Consider the following 24506-nt stretch of genomic DNA (forward strand, 5'->3'; position numbering starts at 1 on the left):
AATAGGACTTCCAGGGTAAGGATATTTTGAAATGCACAACAAGAAAGTGTTTATCGGAGTCTACTGCAGTATGCAAACTTGGGGACAGAAATTTTGAGCCAAAGAAAAGAGAATGAAATATAGGTTTCCAAGCCATAATGGACCTGTTCACCTGTTTCACAAAATTTGTGGGTAGATGGCCTTAAAGAATAGAGCAACTTGAAATATAAGAGTTGAAAATATGAGCATTTTTCAGTGTTTTTCTTGGTGTCAGCTAGAAAAGGTGTTAAATTTACTGACATTGAGTGGATTTCTCTTCTCAACAGCTTTCTTTGGTTTCTGGGTGTTGAAATAAAATGGCATGAGGGTAAGATTGGGCTAGGTCAGAGAACTTTGTTTTGTTTTTGCAGGCTTTCTACCAGGGAATTTTGTGAGTCTCAGCTTCCTTGGAGAGGTGTATGGATGGCCCACGCTGTGACACCTGCTCCTGTGGGAACCAGCCCTGGGTGTAGCTAGAACTACAGCTATACCTGTAGTTCTACAGCTAGAACTACTTCTCAGCTAGAAGGGGAGTTTCCATGAGATAAAATGATTCGTTGAGGCTGATACCCCTCTGACATCACCCCCCAGGCATGATGGCCCAGTTTTCCAGCAGTTCCAGCTGAAATCCTGCCTTGCAAAGCCCACTGGGGCCTCCTGGTCTGAACATCATTTTCAGAGCATATTTTGCAGCCAGCAGGTCTTTGTCCCAGGGAAAACTGCCAGTCCAAACACTCCCACACCTTTGCTGACCAGGGAGGAGGCCTTCCCAAGTACTCTGAAAAGAAGATATTATGGAGAGGGAGTTTTACAGGGCTCTGCTGGGAATCCCTGCTCAATACCTGGCTGGGAGCTGTCACCTGAATTTGGCAGGCCGCACACAATCACTTTGCTGGTGAACTGGAAGCCTGAACTAATAAAATCAAGCAATAGAGAAGCAAAGAGCTGAGCTGTCTCAGGAATGACACAACCCATGGGCTTCCCAGTGTGCACTGTAAAGAACATTCTGATCTCTCTCTCTCTGTGAGTGGCCTTTTTAGATACCAGCAGGCCAAGGTGTGCAGAAGATGCACATCAACGCATCAGTGGAATGCTATAAGGAGCTGGTTACTTTTTGGGTGGTATAATACATGTAAAAACTCACATGGCCATGGATTTATCAGGAGAAGCAGCACCTGGTTAAGGTTGAAAAATATCTTTTCCCACAGTCTTACAACTGAAGTTAATAACTTGGTTTTCACTGATTTTCTCATCTTTATGACGGCTATGTGTAGTTAGAGAATAATTATAACAAAATATGTAGTGTTCTTGGAATTACAAAAGAGAAGATGATAAAAATCTGATCTAAATTTTAAAAAATGCACATAGCTGCCTAATAACAGGAAATAAATCCTAGATCATCCATTTTTGTCCAGTTACTTCTACAGTCTCTATCTATCGTGGTCATATCCTCGGAACTTCGGTGTTACTATAACAGATATATCAGCATTGGATGAGGTTGTAGAATCAAGGCTGTGATATCTGTACTATTCAGCTGTTTCATCAGTGCAGGCAAATGGAAATTACATTCCCTTGGTCTTAACCCAAAACTGGGAAAAATGATCAGGTACATCCATTGGCACTTACTTTATAACTTGAACATTCACAAGTACTTCTTTCATTTTTGTTTTCTTCCATGCAATTTTTTTCATCCTTTCCCAGGTGAAGAGTCTACCCACATATAATAATTATAATGACACTAAAAGTTAATTGGCAAAATCGATGAAAAGAGAACTTTTTTACAAACTTTTCCAGTGTGTATTCAAACATTGGATGAGAAGGCATAAGAAAATGTTGACAGAGATCTACCTGTTCTAGGACTCACAGCAAGGTTTTTATTTAACCTTGCTTTAATTATTGGGAAAGGGAGGGTGAGCAGGAAAAGGAAGAAAGCAGATTTGACACCTTGGGTCAATTTTGGTTTCTTCGGGGCTGGCCCAACAAAGCAATAAATGTTGACATTTTCAGTGGGGAAAAAATAGTCTTCTGTGTAAGTGGAAGACAAGTGGGAGGAAATGAAAGCTAAAAAAAATACTTGGAATGCTCTCATGGGACTGAAGGAATTGAAAGAAGCCATTCAGGTGGCTAAGGATGTGGACTTAGAAGAGCTCCCTTCTGTTTGTGAACTCTTACCTACTAAAGAAAACAAAATAAAAATTAATATTGAACAAAAATTCGGGTTGCCACATAATAGGCACATCCACAAGCAATGTCAGCTTTTAGAGACCAAAATGAGTATGAAGTATAAGGAAACTACACATCTGTGGGAAACAAGATAATCTGAGAGGGATGAGCCTGTTCAGCCCTACAATGGAAGAACACCCATTTAATTTTCAGAAATATTTTAGGTTTATAAAATTGTATCATCACCTGTTTATCTCTAGATTTTCAGTGTCATCCTTTATATCAAATATCAGGTAGCAAACAGGGCACAACCATTTGTTTCTCTAGGAGTTTCTCCCAGCAGCAGCCTCAGTTATGGCTTGTCACACCTGCTCTGTCACCCTCTCCTCACACCACTGAAATGGCACTGCTGGTTCCATGTCACCACTCAGCTGAAATCTTTGCTCAGGAAGCTCTTGCAGCTATCAGAGGCTCACACAGGTGCTTGCATCTCTTATTTACTTGTTAATTAAATGTGAGATGACAGCAATAACCTGATAAAAGATGTGGCATTAAGCACTCTCCAACCTTCCAAGAAGATGAATGACAGGGTTGAAGTTATATGAGAAATATCAGGCTCCAGAGACCAACTATAAGATCTGTTCCTATAGAACACTGATTTCCTTGAAGATTTTTTTTAATATATATTTACTGTAGCACTGGAATGCACACAATCAGATGAGGTCTGGGGTGAAGAGAAGAGAGGTTTGAAACTTAATCTGACTTTTAGAATTTGATTGTTGATGTCAGGAGAGGCCTCCTTGTCCTGTGCTGCATTTCATGACTCAGCTGTCATTTGTAATTTCAATATTTAGCCATTTGTGTCCATCCAGCCTTCCTGCTGAACTCCATTCTGGAACTGCCCTTTCTTTAGGGAAAGGAACTGAGGAGCTACCAGGCATCCCAGTCACTGGTTCTCCAAAGCACAGGAGCTAAATTCCACCACCTGAGATTGGGTGGCTTGAGTCCACCTTGTCTTCAGTCAGCAGAAGAATGTCACTGACTTTAATATTCACTGGAACTATTCCTTCTCCCACAGTTTGGGCTTTGAAACAAATAAACACAGTTGAAGCACTGGATTTACTTGAAGCTGTAAAATTGGCGTTAAATACATTTGAGGTTAACCATCTGTTAATGACATTAAATGAAAGATTGAGCAAGTCAAATAAATGTAAGTGATAGCTCTTGGAAGCCTTTCACCCGCCTGTAACTATGACAAGAAAGTGAAAATTCTCAAGACCATTTTTGGTTACTGCTTATGAATTAGTTGGCTTTTACTGAAATCCTTCACAACTTGATTTTAGCATAGCTCCCTGCTTTTACCTTGAGTTTATTAAATTTTTATGTCTCCCATATTCTATGCATTTAGTTTTCCAGTAAATGGCCACAGTGCAGTGGTTTCCCAGCAGTGAGGTAATACTACAGAAATAGTCCAAGCTGAGTATGCTTCGAAGTGTTACATTTTTGCCTTTGTTTCTTGCCTTTTTTTTTTTTTTTTTTAAGTCCTGAAGAAAATGTTTCCAGACTGTTTAAAGATTTTATAACAGGAAATGTATACAGATCTTTGCTGTTCATAAACATCATTAACTGTGCCACTGATCCAGTGCCTTACTCACTGGGTGCACAACCACTCTGCAGATTTTTAATATAATCAGCCTGTTTGAATAAGATTTTTTTTTCTGGTCTTCATTTTAAGTGAAGGCCTAGATAAAAGCCATTTGTTTGAAACTCCTTTATATGTACACTGATATCTTTCTGAACAAAAAAATGAATCCACTGAGGAGGCAGACGGCTTTCTGTTTGTTTGCAAAGTGGCAGGGAAATACTTGTGGTGATGCTTAGTGCAGGACTCTGTGGATAGATTAAGCTGGAGGAATAACACATCTTTATTTTTAATTATTCTAGCTCACTCTATGTTGGGCTCTGACTACAGGGCAGCAGTTATCAGCTCTATATATCAATACAAACGAATTATCTGAGTATTTTAAGGAGACATGAGATTTGCTGCCTGTGTTCATCCATGATCCCTCTCTCTAAGAGCCACCCGGCTTCTCTACCTCTTCTATCAGGCCCTTTTTCCTTTTGCAAAGGATTCAGTAAATAGTTAAGTTATTTCTGGTATAAAATTGTAAACTGAGTTCTGTTTATTGTCCCGTTCTTTGGGATGGGCAGGGACAGTCCCACCTAATGCCAAGAAAATGCCTTCTTTGGCTCCAGGCTTTATTGGGAGCCATTCTGGAGCCAAGGACATTTTGAGGCCTAGATCCAAGTCTGTATGGAGATGGCAGTGCATAATATTTTGTGAAAGATGGAAACTTAACAGTTGAATTCATTTAATAATTATTTAGTGCATACACCTTGTCGATGTATTAGACCTCATTTTCATTTTAAAATTACCCCAACAGAAGACAGAGGCAAGCATAGGAAAAATTGCAAGTGACTTTAAATTAAATTCCTGAAAAAAAATATTTGTGACACCAGTTACCAGCTTGTGCCCTTTTAATTGTAATTCTGCTTTGCCCAGCCCTTCTCTCATTTTCCAAATGTGTTTGAATCCAAAAAAAATGGCAGATTTCACCAAAATAAAAGAAGTAAAGGATCTCTTTGCTGACTCTGCTGGTAATGACACATCACGTTGTAAAACAGCTTTCCTGTAATTTTGGTTTTTTAAATTTTGTCTTGAAATAATGTATTTAGAAGTGGACTTGTTTAGTTTATGTATATTTTTTTAATGGGGAAACCAAATATATGCAATAAGTAAAGAGCTAACATACAAAACTCAGTATTAGGTGAGTCTCTTCATGATAAGTAAAAATACTTTAATAATTGCATTTCTCCAGTACTGTGTTTTCTGTATTACTCTGAGTTTAAATTTAGGGTATATTTTGAGCATTGTACCATGAAATGAGATGCAGATCTGTCTGTGTTTCAGCCAGGGAGTCAAGCAGCCTTGGTTTTGGTGTGCCTAATCCAAAGCAGAAGTAATGAAAAGGACTTCTGGTTTGAGCTTATTTGCTAAACTTCCTTATTTGTGACCGACAATAATTCAGATCTGGAAATCTGATCCTGACTCACCCATCTGGCTTTTTGTTTTAGAAATATAGGTCAGTTCTAACATAGTGAATCATGCAAGTATTTTTATCTGCAAGAAAAAGACATATATACATTACATTTTATTCCCAGGGCTCCTTTCCTGCCTTCTAGGGTTTTTGGAGGGGAATGTTGTGTGTTTGCATTCCTGTGTTTGAATTTTATAATCTCCCAACCTGAGCTTTTCTGCAAGGGTTCCAGTAGATTTTTGTATTCCTGTTAATCGGCTGCACCTGGAAGTGCATCCACTCACCGTGTAGGAGGGACTCTGAAGGAGAGAAAACATCCATTACAAAAAAACGACCATTACAAAATCTTAAAATATTTCCTGTTGTCTTTGAGATAAACACCACACATATTTCAAAAATCTGTTGATGGAATGAAAGTAATGCCACCTCATGCTTGACCCTTTACTTTCTTTTTAATTGTATATTTAATTTAACTCTCTTTTTCATTCTGTATTTAATTTCTCTTAGGAAGTTGCTGACAATTTCAGCAACATTATGTCCCTTTCTGAGGTATCCTGACATCTGCCCTAAAGGCTTGTTGAAAACCCTATTGTAGAAGGGACACCACTGGTGCGAAGCCAATGTTAACCCAGCAGAACAAGTTGCGGTTTTCATTTTCTGTTTGCATTTCCTTTCCCTTCCCTTTCTGGCTGGAAAGAAAATTAATACAGTAGGTCACACTCAGTCTGCTTTATTTCCTCTTGTGCCCAATGAGGTTGGAATATTACTTTTTATTATCCAAATCAATATGTTCCGAAATAACCTTTTTTAATTTGGATTTTCCTACTATGTACATGGTATATATTGGGTCATAGGAAATGGTGCATTTTTTCTTATATATTAAGATGAAAAATGGTATAAATATTCTAAGAGGATTTTCAGTTCAGCTGCCTTCATCTTAAATTTGTTTGCATAGTCTTTTTCAGTTGAAAGCAAAATTTGAAGAAAAAGAAAAATTTTGGAAGAACTCACAAACCATTTCATTTGTAATTTGGTTCTTTTCTGCAGAGTATTTATACAAGTTATTTGCTTAATTAGTGGAGAGAGAATTTGTGTTTCGTGACATTTAGAGAGCACATCTAGAAATTAATTTTAACCTTGTTACTGATTGTACTTTACTAGGGCAAGCAGAGGTTTTGTTCTCAGAACCAGCAACTCAACTCTACCTTTAGGACACAATAAAAATATCTTTATCCTCAGCTCCAAAAGTTACCTCCCTGTGAATGGGAGCATTTCTTCCTCCAGTGTTGGTGATGAGCAGGAACCACAAAAGGAAGAGACAAATCTCCACCAAATCCACAGGACACCCTCTAATGTAAACAGCAGCAACCACAATTAGAAGGGTAAATAACACATATTAGAGAGTGCGCAGTTGTGTGATGTCAACACCCATCTCTGTGTTTAATGTCTTGCTGTGACATATGTTCCAGTGTCTAAACAACAAGAACGCATCCTAGTGCCATATAGAAAAAGGCAGAGTGGGCTCTCCCTTTTGAAGCTGCCAGATAAAAGCAATTATGATAAATCACCTGAGTAAAAAAATATCCTGGAGTGAACTCCTGGCCCTGGCCTCAGCCAGTGGCAGAACTCCCATTGACGTCAGCAGAGTTATTTTACCTCTGTTTTTGGCCTGCCTGATGGGAGGAGCATCCCCAGATGCAACTTTCAGTTGTCATATCAGATGTCCCTTAAAAGCTCTGCAGTGACTGCTGGGTTCTGTGTGACTCGTCCCATGTGGATGTGGAGCACTCGGAGTTCTCCTGCCCAGCAAGGGTTTCCCTTGGGTGAGAGATTTCTTTGCTCACGTTTTCTAGAAGAAATACCTGCCTCCAAATTCTTTTGTTCATGTTCCAGCCCTTTTGCCAAACTCCTGGTTTGTTTGGGATTTGTGGGCGTAGGAATCCTGAAGGATCTGGGAGCTGCTGCCTCCCGCTCCAAGCTCCTGCTCACCTTGCTGAGCTCAGGCACCCATTGCCTGTTCAGGCACACAATGCTCTTCTCTTCCCAGATTTCTGGAAGCATAGGGAGCCAGAAAAAGCAGGCAACTGCCAGCCACAAAAACAGGTTTTTAAAGGAGCTTTCAAGGCAGTTTATTTAAAAGATCTTGGGAAGATCTTTTCCATGATTCCTCTTTACTAATCGCTTGGGTTTTTTTTCCCTTTGATTCTCAAAATTTTCATTTATAGATCTGCTTTTGTGAGCTCAATTTTTGTTGCTACTTATTGCATATTTTTGTATTTATGTCTTAAATATAGTTTTAAAATCTTTCTTATTTTTTCGGTTTCTGGTTGATCTTTTTCAGCCCAGTGACATATTCAAAGCCCAAGAAAGCTTCAAATAAGGAAACTGACTGGAATAAGTCAGAAATAAAACATTTCTATTTTCTTTTGATGTCCAACTCCTTTAACCTGTAAACTTTAACAAGACAAATTTCTTTTCTAAAAAGCAGAAAGAATTCTTTTTATAGCTACAAGCAAAAATAAAATATTTCCTTACGGAAGTAGGATATGCGCATTGGGACAATGCCTGATTTTAATAAGGACTTCAAAAGGCAAAGTGATTATTTTAAATTATGATTTATGCCTTTGATGTCAAAATGAAAGACAATTACCGTTTATTTGGCAAAAGCAAACTTTGCAAAGATTTATTTTTACTTTCATTTTATGCCTGTGATAATGCTGTGTGTCTTCACTGAACTGTTTTGGCATGCAAAGGATTTATTCACACTCTGAGTTGATCTGTTTGATTCTCATCAATTTAACCATTGCATATTACAAGTTATTATATACTGGTGCCTTTTAAAGAAAACAGTGAAGCTCCACAAAATTATTTTGTTAGTCCAGTGAGCTCTCTTGGTTTGTTTCTCCTTGATAACTAATTCCTATTAGTTTTGAGGATGATAAGGCACTGATTTTTAAGTTAAAGTGTTGAAAGATGAAACCCCTGGACCAACATGTTGCTATGAATATCAGTTATTTGGAAAAAGGGAGGACACATTTTGTATTTCCCAGCTCTTGAACCAGGGGCTACATTATGCATGCAGATCTTCCACACAGGCAATGAATGACCCAGAAGAACGAGGTCAAAACACAGCATTGCTTTAATCAAAAATGTTTGCTAAACAAGGATCAAAACATACCCAAAATACTTTCTATTTTAAGGGGGGAAAAAGCACCAACAAGCAAACAAAAACAAACCACTGGAAGTTTTGTAACAGAAAACATCTTTTCCTACTTTCCTTTTAATTTATTTTCAAATGATAGCTTCACCTTCAGCACTTTCATGTGTTGGCAGCCACAGCTCAAAGGGAATCTCCTTCCAAAGGATTCCCATTTCAGGACTGAACATAAAACATGGATTTTTGGGAGGAGGGCAAGGGTGATCCAATTAATGTAGATCCCTTGGGACAGACTAGAGAAACAACCCAGCATGGTTGGGGGTTTTATTTATATATTTATATATTTATATATATATATATATATATATATATATATATATATATATATGTGTGTGTGTGTGTGTGTGTGTGTGTGTGTGTGTATTTATATTTATCTCAATATTTCTGTCTCCCAGAACTTGACCTCACTCATCATCTTTGGAGTCTCACAATATGTAGAGAATATGAAACTAATTTTTTTTTTAGCGAATTTGATTTTTTTGGTGGTTTTTTTCTTTGTTTGTTTGTTTTTCGCAGAAAAGAATTCAAATCAGCAATTGTGCTTCCATTGGTTTGTATCCAGGTTATCTAAGCTTCAAATCCATGTCCATGAGCATAAAACATAGGCATAGTGTTATTGTTTAAATTGTGTTATTTTACTCTGTAAAAAAAAATACTTCTAGGAAAAACTTAACATAAAAAGAACTGTATTCCTGTACACCAGGAAAATAACTGGCAAGAAGAAAATTATTGCAGGCTGACATTTCAAGAATTTGTGTGAGTTCATTTAAAAAAATAGCAAAAATGATTTTTATGAGGATGCCAAATTGTCAAAAAAAGAAGCAGTTACACTCAAATACTGTTATGTCAGCATTTCCATTTTGTCTTTCTGGGTTTTGTAGGTCATATATAAAGGCTCACTCAGCACTAAACTGAGTTTAGGCTCTTTATCACACATAATGAAAAGGAAGTGTCTTTGGTTTAGATAGTTTTAAGGCATCTTATCCTAAATATCACTTCATGTTCAAATGAATCCCAAGAGAAGTCTGTTCTGTGGATTTGCAAAATGAGTTTACTGATATTTAATTTTTTTAGTAGAGATGTAATCTCTTATCTTGTCAGTCCAGACCCAAATATACTCAGGACTGAAGGGTTTCATTCACGGGCTTTTCAAAAGCATTAGGCAGATTAAGTTTTGGATCTGCTTCTTCCCTTGGAATTAATTTTCTGATGTAGATTCTGAGGAGTTTTCCCTTGACCAATGTTCCAACAGATTACTGGCAGCTAAAGGATTGACAGAGATGGATCTTTTTTTATTGGACTTATGAGCATTTCTGTTTGGAAAATCTGGCATGCTACCAGAATGGATTTTATTCTCTCCCAGAACATTTGTTGAGTATAATCTGTCAAACAGGTAAATATGAAGAATTCAAATCTTCCAGGAATGGAAACATTTTTTTTGTATGACACATACCTAAAAATTTGAACTTGGTGGCTCCCAGCTCTTCATCCATTTGTGTGACATAGACACCAGAACACAGAACTTCCAAAATTCCAGTAAAGGCAGGAGCTTTGCAGCTCCAGACTGGGAGGCCCATCACCTGCAAACTTGGGAATGTTGGGAAAATACCAACCTCTGAGTAGGTTCCTCAGTGTTGGTCTCCAAACAACAAAGTCTTCTGAGCTCACGGGAAAATTCTCATCCTCCTCCCTGGGTGATTCAAATCCAAACTCTGGAGAAAGTGTGTTCTTCTTTATCCTAAAAGTTCTCAAAGTATTTTCCAAGACTATGTTTCATTTCTACAAAACAAGAGGAAAATTACCTATATTCAGTAGTACTGGATAAGACTGCAAAAAATGGGATTGAAGTTGATGGAAATATCTGTGCTGACAATTCCAGTAAGTGTGAGCAGTATTATTACGATAGTGGCAATACTTAATTTTTGGAAAAAGTTTTTTTTTTTTAAGAAATACTTATGTTAAACAGTTTTTCCACCTTCAGTGAGGTTTAATATCCTCAGATAATGAAAGGTCATTTAAAATAATCTCTAAAGCAGATTGATTACCTTATAGATTAACCACATCATACAGCTCCTCTGACAGTGACACAGTAGCTTGTTTTGCACTCATGTAAATTTAAATCTGTATTATTATTATTATTTTTAATAATAATAATAATAATGATAATAATAATAATAGTAGTAGTAGTAGTAGTAGTAGTAGTAGTAGTAGTAGTAGTATATGCATTTTAAAAGTCCCTAATCCACAGCATTACAGGAAAAAAAAGCACAAGGACTGGGTATTTTTGCCACTATACTTTTGGTATCTTTTGCAAGTAAAACAGGCACTTTTTCACATTACATTTAGATATTACCTTTATCTCTAGTGTCTAAATTTCTATGGCTAGCAGACCTCAAATGTGAAAAAAAAAAAAAAAATACTGGTTCCTTGTCTGTCAGGAAGACAGAAACCCCAGAAAAATAGCACATTCTTAGAATCACAGTTTTTGTCCCAAAGGCAGCAAATGCCTGTGACACCTCCTTCCAGTCCGGTTGCCAGCTGGGCCCTGGAGAGCCAGGGAAGATGGGATTGACAGAGCCCCAGCTATTTTCTGCACACAGCACTTTGCTCCTTTAGAACCTGAGTTATGGACAGCAGTTCTTTCTCCTGGAAAATCTCTCAGGGAAAGGGAATGTGTTCCAACAGCAACAGGGGTGTGAATTTATGTGTGGGATAAGAGGACTGAGAAGGATCCTTTAGGTTTTATTATCAGAAGTATCTGTGGGGAGGGAACCACCTCATCAGAATGCTCCTGACTCTTGGCACGGGGGTGGGAATTTCCATTCTTTATCCTCTTCTGGGTGCCACGTTTCTGATGTGTCTCTCCTCTCCTGTCACTGCTAAGTTCAGGTTTAGCTCCTCCCAAACAGATCCAAAGCAGTGGCTTAATGTGAGTAATAGCTTACTCTGTAGTAGTATCCTACTAAAATACACCAGCTAGGGAGGAAAAAATATGTAGGGAGATTAATGCCAGGGTTTGTCCAAGAAAATGTCTAAACCACAGAGGAAGAATTAATGCAGCAGTATTTCCATTAATATTGAGGTCAATGTGCCAATTCCACCATCTACTCAGCATTTGGTCTCATTCTCTCCTAGACTTTACTTGCCCCAGCAAACTCTTTTAGAGTGCCAAACCAAGGAGGGTTGTTGGTAATTTTCTCATCTGCTCCTGTTCAGAGGCTTGAGGCCTTTCTATGGAATTATCCCCTCCTTTATTCTTCTTCCAGAGACAGCTGAGAGTGTTGCCTATGCAAATCTGAGATAAAGCCTGGGACAGAAGAGCACAGTGCTCCAATTTCTGGTAGAGATGGAAGGGAGGAACTGAATAATTGGTTAAAAAATAATTTGCTAGTTTCAGAATCATCAAAGAATTCTGATTGCATTGCTGAGGAGAGCAACCAAGTCCATCTGGCTTTCAGAAGAGTGGAAAGTGTCCTTTTATGCCAAAGCTAGTCCATAAATGTCTGGCTCAGATCCCAACTTTGTTGGCTCATTATAAGCACTTTTATTTGACCTTTTTATTAATGTCAATGTTGTTCCAAGCACACACATGTCTTAGATTCTCAAACAGCATGAAAATTAAGAGAGATGGTTTCATAAAAAATTAAATATACGGCAGGTATCACTGTCTTAAATTCCTTGTCAGAAACCAGTGAGAAGAGAGGTCACTTTGTGTGTCATCTGTGGATTTTTTTTTTTTTTACTTGGGTGCCAAACAGAAAAATAATAGATAATAAAAAAAGTTGTGGCCTGTTGAAGGTATTATAAGAAATCCCACCATATGATGTAAATATAAAATTGTACTTTGGGATTATTTGTGCCTGTATAATAGCTTGTTTAAACAGGAAGTTTTGTTGTTTCTGGTAGTGCTATATCTATCTCGTGGTCTCTTACTTGACAATAACAAACATATTGTATTTCTTGGAAATTATTGTACATAAGGTTCTATGTCATAAAAATAGGAAAATTAATTTAGTTTTAAAAATTGGACCTTTTAGGAAGTTTTTTATGTTCATGAAGAGAAATAGAGCTCTAAATTTGAGTTTAGATGTGTTTAGATAAGCTGATAAATTCAGTCTGGAATTTCTTGATACCTGTCAGAGCCAAAATGAAATTCATTATGAAGTGTTGTCAAGGTTTAATCCCAGCCAGCAGCCCAGCCTCACACAGCCACTCACTCACTCCGCCATCAGTAGTATCAGGGAGAGAACTGGAAGGGTAGAAGCTGGAAAACTCATGGGTTGAGATAAAGACAGTTCAATGGGGAAAGCAAAGGCTGCACACAAGCAAAGCAAAACAAGGAATTAATTCACTTTTTCCCATGGGCAAGTGCTCAGCAGCCCCAGGAGAGAAGGGATCCCCATCACACCTTACAGTGATTTGAGAGCACAAATCCCATCACTCCAAATGTCCCCTCTTCCTCCTTCTTCCCTACCCTTTATATCCTGAGCAGGATGTCACTGGAATATCCCTTTGGTCAGCTGGGGTCACCTGTCCTGGCTGTGTCCCCTGCACCCCCAACCTCCTCTCCAGGAGGACAAAAAGCAGGAAAGGCCTTGGCTCTGTGTGAGCCCTGCTCAGCAACAACAAAACCATCTCTGTATTATCAGACACAAAACACAGCCACACACCAGCCACTGGGAAGAAAACTAGATCTACCCTAGCTGAAACCAAGTGTGAGTGGCTTGAAAGAACATTGTGACACATAAAACATTCTATTTGTTTAATTTTTCATCTATAGGTCCAAGTCTAAAATACATGGACAAACAAGAACTGGACCTCCAGCTTGGAAATTTTTTTTTTATTGCAGAACAGGGTGACTCAGAAATTTGTAGTGGATGGAGTTCAAGCCATTTATCCAAATCTGGACCAAGGTGGCAGTGATTGCAGGGCAGTAGTGGCTGCTGTGTGTGTTTGAGGGGCTGACGGGCACACAGGCCTATGTGACAGGCCTGGGCAGGGAGGTGGGAGCACCAAACCACATACACTTAATGTAAAGTAACCTCACACAACCCACTCCTGGCACTCTCAGCCCAAAGGCCAAACATAGAACGGGCACTGAGACAGAGCTAAACTTTCCACCCTCTGTAGTAGTGGCTTGAAACACACTTTTCAGCAGGGCGGGTAGTGAGAACACGGCTTTATTGCCGCCGGCCCTGCTGTAGCCAGTCTATGGAAAAACTGAAGAGTGGAGCTTCCAGCAGCGCCAGCCTGGTACTCCTTATAAACCCTTTCCCATTCCACCATTGTGCTTGGGTTCTGCTGGAAAATGTGAGTCAGCCCTATGGGCTTGCAGCTCCAGCATGGCTGACAGGGGTTCTCAGCTGAGCACAGCTTTGCAATCCATTTCCCTGAAATGCTGCTCAGGATGAGGTGGCAGCACTGTTCAGAGGAGGGATTAAATCAAAACTGTTTTATTCAGAGCCTTTTAGTTCATCTGCTCAATGCCCAGACAAAGAGGGTTGTCATAGACTGAGGGCTGGAGAGAGGCCAGGCTGGAATGGGCCCAGGACAGCAACAAGACCTGGTCACAGACCCTAGGCCTGTCCAGGAAGCCCCTGGAGCAAGAACAGGGTCATGTACAGAGACACTGCTGCATTAAGAGTACAGAAATTTGGCAGAAATAAATTGCCTTGTTTTCCACCTCAGAAATCAAAGGGCTGGGTGCATCTGGGCTGAATTTCTGATAATAACCTACATGATTATGGGTCACATGCAATAAAGTCCCAGAAGCAGCAACAGTGTGGGTTACACCCTAATTTAGGTCTCATCCATGATCACAGTGTCACCAAAACTGTGTTTACCAACCCAACTCCATAAGTCTGGTTGAATTCAGTAACTTTTACCAGCAGATTCACCAAGAGTGCAACAGGTTTAGATTTATTTAGATTTTACATTTATTGAAGCAACTGGGTTTAGGCTCTGTCAAATTGCCACTGATAATTGGATTAGCTCTACAAAATCCTTGTGTAGCACTGTGTACAAATGTTACAGGTACTCCAACAGGGTTGAAGGCACAAATCCTAACAAAGAGGTGTTCCTGATTTGTGGAGGAGGGAGGACCAAGCCTGTCAAGTTGCCTGCAAGATGGTCAAATTATCATTCTCTAACACTGAGGATTTCAAATGCCAACTTGTGCTTTGGAGGGAAGTGGAAGTGAGACTGGAGTCAAATACTCTGCTGTTGATGTCATGGTGGCGGTAACCATTTTATATATAGTGAGGGATGTCAAAGTTACAAAGGGAGAGGTTACAGAGGATGTGGGACTTGTCCAGAGATATAATAGAAACATGAGGCTTTAACATGTCTCCCACTTCTACCTGGCTGAGGCAGCAATTAGAGTCATCCAGCCTCCCCTTGCTAACCTCTCACCCTCAGCATGTCACCATGTTCACGCATGTCACGGCATATCCCACAGAAATCCCTTCACTACATCCCACATTGTCCCTCATGGCTTTAGGTCTCATTCCTACTCATGCTCACCTACATCACCCTGACTCACTAGGAAAGGCTGCTTCCAAATTTTCAGCTCAAGGAAACCAAACCCTGGAGTCAGTCAGGGTCCTGTCAGAGCTGTGAGAGTCTTAGTGAAACAAACAACTTGAAGCACTCAAACAGGTTTTGTTCTGGCTTTTTGTGTTTTATGGATGCAAATTGTTACAGTCAGTGAGATCATCTTAAAAGGACTTTGACTTTTTCAGATATTCCCAGAAGGGACCTCTGCTCCACAAACAACGCTGCTATACATGTCAGTTCAGGATGCAGAACGTACAAAAGCAGTTGTAATTCCTCATTTTGGTTTGGTCCTGGCCAGCATAACCCATAGCATTTTGTAGTAAACAGCAACCTATGATTTACACCTTTGGTAACACAATTCTTGGGACATTTTAATGACGCAAATTCCCTTGGCCCAGGGGTTCTGGGATATATAATGCTCTGGTCAAAATCAGGATCCAAATGGGAAGAGCTTTGTTATGTAGTTCAGAACTCAGTGATCCAGATGGAGATAGTTAGGAAATAGCATTACTGAGAGTTTGGTCTGCACAATATATGCAGCTCAATGGCAACTTTTCAGGCAGACTGGCATAGATTTCATCTTTTTTTTTTCCCCTATAATTTAAGGGTCTCTGGCCCAACACAGAGGACACGGATTGGTCAATTATGCATCCAGCAAAATTTCTGGTTTTCTATTGACCATGACTTGTAACTTTAAAATTGATTTTTTTTTTTCTTTTTAACAGAAGTGTCTCCAAGGTTGCCAAGGAGCACTGCAAATTAAGGCTGAAAGCCAGCTGACCTTATCTTCAGACACCAGCACCATGCTCTTTCTTCTTGGCCCCCTTGAACTCCCCATCTGAAGCTTTCCTTTCCTTCCATAGATTTCAGACAGAAGATTCTCATTTCCTGAACGAACCCTATGAGAATAAGAACTATTTCATTTAAATGTGTTACACTGTTAGTTATGTCTAACATACAAGCTACTTCTTTTTTCTATCATTTAGCACTGGTTTTCATAAAAAAATACAAAGGAGACATTACATGACAAACAAGAAGTAATGAAAGAGTTACACAATATGGTAAGGATAGTTAAGCCTCAAAGTACACAAAGTTTAATTTGGCTTGGATTAGCACCCCAAAGCTCTGGTCCCTATTAAAATCTGCATTTTAGACAAGAAATTGGACCATGTATCTTTCAATAACAGAGTGTCTGGTTAGAATTACAGCCTGTCCTGGTTCTTGTCACACTGAAAATGTCACAGGATTAGTTTTCCACATGGAGATTCCTCCTTCCAGTCCCAGTGTGATCTGTGTAGGATAACAGGACGCTGACTGAGGTTACATGGCAGTGGCTGCATGTGCGCGAGTCAGGCAAGTGTACAGCCCATAAGGAAATGGGAATGGACAACTGAAAAGTAAATAAAATGCCATGAATTTGTGTCATTGCACACCCTGAGAGTAGAGATCATCTCATCATTTCAGGGCAAAGGTGAAGTAGTGGTCCAGGAGAGGGAAAACTGACGAAATGTCAAGTTTAGTTTTCCATAAAATGTTTTGAGTGTAAGATTTAAATGTTATATGTGTCACACACATCACGGTGGAATCAGAGCAGCTTTTTGAGACCAAATGTAAAAAATAGCACCTAGTCCTCATGAGGCACCACAGAGAACACCAAGCAACTCAGATTTAGAATCACAGAATATCCTGAAGTGGAAGGACAAGGAGTCCAGTTCCTCCCTCTGCACAGGCCAGCACCAAAAGTACATTCTCTTTGCCCTCTGATGAAAATACCTGTCTCTGAGCACCCCACACCTCATGGTCATGCCACTTCATGCCTCTTTCCACATTTTCCCATGTTCCTCTCCCATCTGTGGTAATCATGGGAAAGAAAAGTATCTTTCTCCTTTCACTCATCCCTGGAAAGGATCTGTAAGGAAGATGTGGTGTTGGGTAATGAAGACTGACAGATTTATGACTTGGCTGAACGAGTTTTTGGGGGTTGGAGGAGGACTTTTCTCCTTCTCCTGCACTTTTATTCTGCCCATTCCCTACTGCCTCAGTGGGTACTGGAGAGGAAAAGAGGCAGGTGATTCCTGCCAAAAAACTGCCAACATCTCTCCCTTGCCACTGTCCTGGCTGCTGAAACAGGAAATGCCAAACTAATCTCCAGGTCTGAGGCTGGAAGAGGAAAAGTGGTTTTTATCAGTGGTCCAGGGCAGTAGGCCATGCCCCTCCCTGAGCTGTAACCCCAGTTCACCACAGCAAATATCCTCCTCACCATCAGGGAAAATATGGAAAAGAGCCCCTCTGCATTGCCAGACAGCTGCATCACCTGGGACAGCTCTCCCCTATTTCAAGTGAGACCAATAATCCTGAGCTTCATGTCTTTTTGGGCCATAGCCACCTACTTCAACAGCTGGAGCTGGAATTTCCCTGGCAGGATAAACAAAAGTGCCACAAGTCCCTGGCAGGACACTGAGAGGATGAGCCAAGGCAAGTGGAAGCACGGCTGAGCCATCCAAAAACCTGGCATGAGCCTGTTGTGGTGCATATGGTGCACCTCACTCCTGACAGGGAAGGATCCTTTAGATAACCAGTTGTGGGAACTCAAAATGTCCCTAAGACATTTTTGGAGGTTCCGGACCCAGGTCAGAAGCATTTGAGACCCTGGCAGGCAGCTGGAAACAGCTGTGATTTTGAGTTTGAGCCATGGAATAATTTACCAACCTTGCAGAAAGAACAAGAAGTCACAAAAGTTTAGATATTATAGTAGAAGTAGTTACAAAGTAGAGGGAAAAATTTTTTAGTGCTGTACAGGGGGGTTTCTGTTTTGTACATGGGGGTCAGAGGTTTTAAGATGGAGGGATCTGGGCCTGTCCTGTCATCCCTTTTTCTTCCTCCTTACCTCCATGTTCTTGGTGATGTTGGCACTCACAGATTGGTTTAGAGTAGAAAAGCACCATTTAATATAGGTAGTAGGTATTGGGGAAAAACTGTGAACATGTAACACGTAATGTACCATATAAAAGATAGCAGCAGCCCTGGGCAGGGGGAGAGAAGAAGAAGTCAAGAGTCAGAGAGGATGTCAGGGTGTGTGTGTGCCTCTGCCTGAGCTGCTGAGCAAACCACAGCAGCCTGAGAAGAAAATCTTTTAGACAACTTGCAATAAACAACCATGAGACCGAACAACAAGAGACTACTGAGCCTTTCTTTGGAAGCACGGGTTGGAGGAGAAGCTTTTCCACCACATGGAGCCACCCTGAAACCTAGGGTGGTCTTCGACAACCAGTGGCCCTCTTTGACTTATTTTCCAATTAAATGTTTCCTTGATGTACCTGAGTACAATTTAAAATCTCATATCATATTTTTAACACCATAGGATTTATGCTGCAGCAGACATAGTTGATCTTAGCCATAATCCACTTTCATTAAAATTATTATGAAGCTTCTGGACTTTTCAGTACTTTTTAGTGTTTTTTTTCTTCACACACATAGTTTTGCTCAGCATTTGATGCCTGAGAATCTTTGCTCATCTCAGGTATCACAGTGACAGTTAGAAAAAGCTGTCAAATGTTTCCTGGTTTTGCTGCAATAATTTAGACTCAAACCTTACATAATTTTCTAGAATGTCTAGAAATTGAATGTCTAGAAACCTGCAATCATAACAAGACTTAGGCTCCCAAAATACATGATAGTCTTATGGAGTTTCCATTTTATTTCTAATAATTGCATCATGTTAATTTGTGTTGCAAAGTTAATTCTTTAACAGGGTAAATTTTTCTACTCTCACCTCATGGAAATGGTACGAGATTTTAACACAGATCTCACCAAATCTGAACAAGGTTGTAGTTCATGTTCTTTGTGTGTTAACTTAGACCAGCAGGTATCAAGCTGTACAGACTATTAAGTGCACAAAACCCTGAAATTTCCTTCAATTACTTGTTGCATGCAATGGCTGAGAAAACAGGGCAAATTTTTCATTCTTATATAAACAGCGAGAAATGGAAGCTTCCCATTCATTAAAGAAAGAAGAAAATGTGGCACCATGTATGTAAAATCTAAAGGAAGGAAAAAGGAGCAGGCAAAACTCAGAATAAACTCCTGTGGAGCTTTTTTCTTGGTTTGGATTTTTTTAATATATATGTAGTTTTTTTAAAAATTAATTGTATGTCATATTATCAAGGTTGTCCCTGAAAAGTGAGTCATGAAATAACATCTGATTTCTCTTTGGAAGGTGGGGCCTTCCTGTTGGAGCTGTGAACTTCCTATTGCTCAAACAAAAGGGAGTGGAACATCCTGAGCCAAAAAGTGAGACAGGAAGGGTCTGCTGAGATAGGATGGAACCTTAAATGGAAGATAACCTAGACTCTGAAAGAAGAGGTGGTATTATTATCTAGGCTTGTACAAAGAAAGGTAAAGATTTAGTAAACTTCAGATCTGTTAAAAAGATTTTTATTTAAATATTCACTCTTAAAATGGTTGATGTACTTTATTCTAGTTGTAAATGATAACTGGTGCCATATTTCTTTTTATTATATGCACATCAGACCAAAATATATTTCCTACAGTTGAAATTCATCTGTCAGCTTCTCCAAGGAGACATAAATCCACTATTTCACTCATATAATGAGTGCCTCATACATGATTTAAGCGTTGGATGAAGTAACCAAAACTAATTTGTTTTACACAAAGTCAACAGTCCTTTTTTTTAAGTCTGCCTTTGTTTCTAGAGCTCTTCAAAACCTGTTTTTCAAGCCTTTCTATTTTATAGCAGAAAAAGGAAACTATTCTACACTCTTTTGTTGAAGAAGGTTTCACTGCTGTAAAGCAAACAAAAAGCAACTCCAAACCATGACATCATTTTTTGCTGTATCTAAGAGTAATCAGTAAATAGTGTTCAGCCAATATTTGAAATAACACAGTTGGGCTGTCCTGTAGTAAAAATTGCAAAATTCATAAGACATGAAAGTGTTCATTTCCCACCTTATCTGTGGACACACATTTCAGTCTAAGTGCTCCTTCCTTGCCAGGTAAACTTCAAACATGTCATTGCTTAGGGCCCTTTCTCCTTCCAGAAGAATGTGGATTGAGAAACGCTGAGAGAGAAAGATTAGTCAAGCAGAAAGTTCTGGGTTGATTAAATGAATCCTCTTTCCCAGAACAAATTAAGAATATGGAATAGATAAGTCTCCCTTTCCATATTTTCAGTGATAACAGACATGTTCTTACATAACCTTGGAACCACATGCACTGATCCATGCCCTTACACATTTACAGAGGGAACAACTTAGGAAGGTGTATCCTGAACCATAACAAAAAGAGAAGTGAAGTGTTTAAGAATGAATTTGTCCTTTTTGACAGTAAAATCCAGGGTTTGTAGTCCACAGGCTGGACCTAAGCACTGATCCCCAGTGAATCATAAACCCCTCTGGCTTCAGGACTGGGGAAGATGTAGCCCTGGAGCTGTTTGTAGATCTGAACTGGGAGCTTAATTGGGCAGTGCCCACAGCCAACACTGCTGCTGGGTAAAAGCTGGACACAAAAAGATTGTCCCCCAGCAGGACACAAATGTGTGCTTTGGCTTTTAGTCCCCCTCAGAGCTGGCTGGAGGCTGCTGAGGTAAGGGTAAGGTCAGGAAGGGAGGATAACTCTTGGTAAACCTGGAGGAAGGATAAAAACTGTGCTTTAGAAAGGAAAGGGCTTGAAGATGAGGTGGTTTTTGCCCCTAACTCCTTTTCTTTCCTAATTGCTGCCACAGGACTTCCCTGCTAATTTCCTTTTACCTCATCTGTGGGCAATGAAGCTGTCTGGCCAACACATCTTTGGGAGAGAAGGAAACAAGAAATTATGATATTATCTTTATGGGCTGGTTAAATCCCAAAAAATGTCTTTTTCTGTCCCCTGCTTCCTTTTGTTTTCACAATGGGCTTTGTGAGTAAGAAGCAGTAGCCTTTGGTGGCCCAAACTCCTCTCCCCTGGGCACAGGGGCAGTGTCAGCCTCGTAAGGGAATCCATGAAACTACATTAAGTGTCCTAAGTCGTATTTCTGATCTGTTGTGAAATATTTAACTGTTAAAGCCTAAATAATTGTGTTATTACCTGTTTGTCCAGCACAGTTGTGTTTGCTATATTGTGGAGTGAGAGGTGTATTGTATCATAGGGGCAATTAGAAACCCAGCTCTCCAACTCAACAGGAGCTGAGTTTGCCTAATTGTGCTTCAGGCCACTGAACAAATCCCTCTAAATATTTGTTAATTACTAAATTGTTCTGCTCTTTGAGACAGTAGAACCAGGGACACAACAAAAGCTCTTTTGTTGTTGTACAGAAATTTCTATGGTTCCTACAGCACCTCCCTTCAAACTGATGGGGAAAGATGGAAAATATTTACTAAGGAGCTGTACAATCCATTCTGTACAGATCCTTCTGAAGTGTCAAATGTGCCAGCACAGAAATAACATTTTTATTCTAAAGAATGGAAGTCTGCAGGTGAGGAAATTCGTTTGGAAGATATAGATGAACATTTTGATTTTTTTTCCCTTGGTTGTTGCAATGCTCAGCCTGTCACAGGAACTTGTACAGACAGTTGGAAGCTGTTCCTGTTCTTACCCTGAGCTGGGAAGTGAGAGATGGCTGAAAAGCAAGTTTATATCTCCCTTTGCTCCAGGATGACAGTGACCTCTGGTAGAAATGTGAGAGAGATGCATTAATCACTTCAACAAGAAGTGCCAAAGTTCATTTGCTCGTGCCTGAGGGCCCGTCTTCAGTTTGGGTATCATCTGTCACATAATTTACAAACACAGAAAACCAGACAGCCTCTGTCTTGAACAGATTATGATTTTAAATAGATGGGACAAAAAGCAAGGAGAAGAAATATTACATGTGGGCACAACAATAGCAATTTTATTTTGGTGTTTCCTGGGGTGAAGAGGAATGAATAAATTGAGGGATGTGTGGGAGGGGTTAGAGCAAGTAATCAACCAGCATGAGGGAGATAACATCTAACAAAACCTGTACATAATGCTGATGAAAACATTCTCCACATGTCTCTGCTTTGGCTGCTCCAACTTGAAACCCTGTCTGGCTCCACTGCAAAATTACTGAACATGGTTTTTGAAGAAGAGGATGAAGGAAGATCTGAATTTCAAAATATTTATTCCAGATAAGTCTTTTGCAAACTCCATTTCAGAACTCTTAGAGCAGCAGGGCCCAACAAATCTCATCAGCTCCTGATGTAAAGGCCCTAAAAATGGCAATGATAGCTGACTTCTCTGACATCAGCTCTGTTACATCATGAGAGGGGGAAACACACCAAGTGGAGGCACTTATCAAACTGGTCTTTTATGGTCACTTGGCTTTTTGAGGTATGACTGTTTATTGAGGTACAAATCTTTTCCTTAAGGTATTGAGCTAAACCTTTACTTCAAGCAGTGCAGCTCCCAGACTGCATATTTAAATCTGATTAAGTCAGCTTATGAGCACGTAAATAGGGAAAAAAAGGAAAAAAAAAGCAGTTTTATGAAGTCAGTGAAAAAATAATAATGATTTCACATGCAGAGTTTGCAAGACTAGAGTGTGAGGAGGCAGAAATCATTGGCAGACACTTAATGCTCAGGTGGTTTGCTGCTACAATATCATTATTTCCAGTTATGTCAGCAAATTGTGATGGAGAATCACTGCAACACTTTTGCTAGAATCAGTGCCTGTTAGGAGTTTGAAAGTAGAGGAAAAGAATTCTGAATTCCTAGCTCTTGATAAATACAACTCCTGTATAATTATTTTAGTTAAACATCTACATGTTACACTGGAATTTTATTTATAACAATCTTGAGTTGTTACATTACTTGTGACCCCAGTTGTGAACTTTATTGTCGCAAAAATCTCACTTGTGTAAATAAAGGTTGTAATTTTTCTATGATGGCATTACCTCATAACAGGTCATTCTGTTTAGACATCTTGCTGTATCTGCATGTCTTCAGTAGGTTCATTTCTCTTTGGATTGACTAGCCCAGCTTTTCCTGCTCCCTTTCCTGTAGGTAAAGCACATTTGGTGTTATCATTAGCAATTGTTAATGAAGGATGGTGTTACCAGGGAGTTACAGGTGGAGACTGGAGCCAACTCACCCTTGAGGGTACCTGTACTAAATCCCTGAAGCCCTGGAGATGGAAAGTGCTGGATTGTAATGCTGTGGAGTCCTTACACGGGTTTGGTGCCAGAAAAGCTGTGGCAAAGAATTTATAAAAGCAGCTAAATAGCAGCTATAAGAATCTGATGTGCCTGCATTGCCTGTGTTTTCTACCCTACGAATAAGAGGGCTGTAGAGGAGCACTGGAAATGAGCAGGTTTCCCTTCTTCTCCCCCTGCTTGCTGAGCTGCAGCATCAGGCTTTCCCTCCCCACCAAAAGCACCATGTGGTAAAGAGCTTGTGCACAGACACTGCCCTTTTCTTCTTGTGGAAAAAAGGAGCTCCTGTTTTATGGTAGCCTGGAGGCCGCAGAGCTGTTTGCTGCCAGGGCTGCTCCTCCAGTGCTTTCAGCAATCAGCCTGGCTCCAGGGAGAAGCTGAGCCCTGCTTCCCCCCTGTTTAACTCTGCAGCTCCTCTCCCCCTCTCCTCACAAACCTGAGCACAGCACCAGCACAAAAATCTCTGGAAAGAACAATCCTGAGCACAGCACCAGCACAAAAATCTCTGGAAAGAATCACCTGCCCAGGCTCAGCTTCTCTCTTCAAGAACAAGCCTTTGCTTCACTTTTCCTCTCAGCTGCTGGGAAAACGTCAAGAGTGGATGAGTCACATGGCAGATCAGATCTGAGTGAGAGCTTTTTCATTTGGTGTATGAACAAGGTTAGTGCTGACCCCAGTGCTTAATCAAGAAGAGGTTTTATTAGTTCCACAGATTTTGGAGCATTGTCAGCAGTTGCTGATATAAAAAATTATCATTACAGAATATCATAGAAACTGTTAGTAAAACACTTTTTTTAAGATTTTTTTTCTATCCACATCAAACAAACAAAATTAAAACTGCCACATGACAGACTGGTATTGGCTATTTCAGTTCTTAGTTTAATTTTTTTACCTTTTTTTTGTGCAATCAGGCACTAATGCACTTGAAAAAAATACTTGACAAGATGAGACTTGCAGGCTATTTCAGGATGTAAGTTCCAGGTAGGCCTTGAGGAGTTGCTGATTAGCTTTTATCAGCAACTGTTACTCATGCCTCAGCCACATCCCCTTGCACCAAGCTGCTGCTCAGTCTGTCACGTTCACTTTTATACCAGATCCTGCTGAAAGGTGGTTCCATGTCAGGGCCAAATGTTCAAACACAAGGAATAAACACTGATGCCCTGACTCTGGTTTGCTCCTCTCTAATCAGCAGCTGATACTCACCTCACATCAAGTATTTCTGCACTGTTTTAGATATCCATATTTTATCTCTTTGCCAGCCAGGCAAAATTGTGGGAAGTCCTGACTGTT

The 24506-nt window shown here is 39.9% G+C and overlaps 1 long non-coding RNA gene across 1 annotated transcript; it reads right to left on the reverse strand.

The window, feature by feature from the left end:
* Positions 1-8988: 8988 nt before the first annotated feature.
* Positions 8989-23928, reverse strand: LOC116807745 (uncharacterized). Its single transcript, XR_004366802.3, has 3 exons — positions 23156-23928; positions 22959-23061; positions 8989-10275 (listed from the first exon to the last, which is right to left on the reverse strand). It is a non-coding gene; the product is annotated as an uncharacterized lncRNA (long non-coding RNA).
* Positions 23929-24506: the final 578 nt, after the last annotated feature.

Source organism: Taeniopygia guttata, chromosome 1 (assembly GCF_048771995.1).
Source record: "Taeniopygia guttata chromosome 1, bTaeGut7.mat, whole genome shotgun sequence".
NCBI lineage: Eukaryota > Metazoa > Chordata > Aves > Passeriformes > Estrildidae > Taeniopygia > Taeniopygia guttata.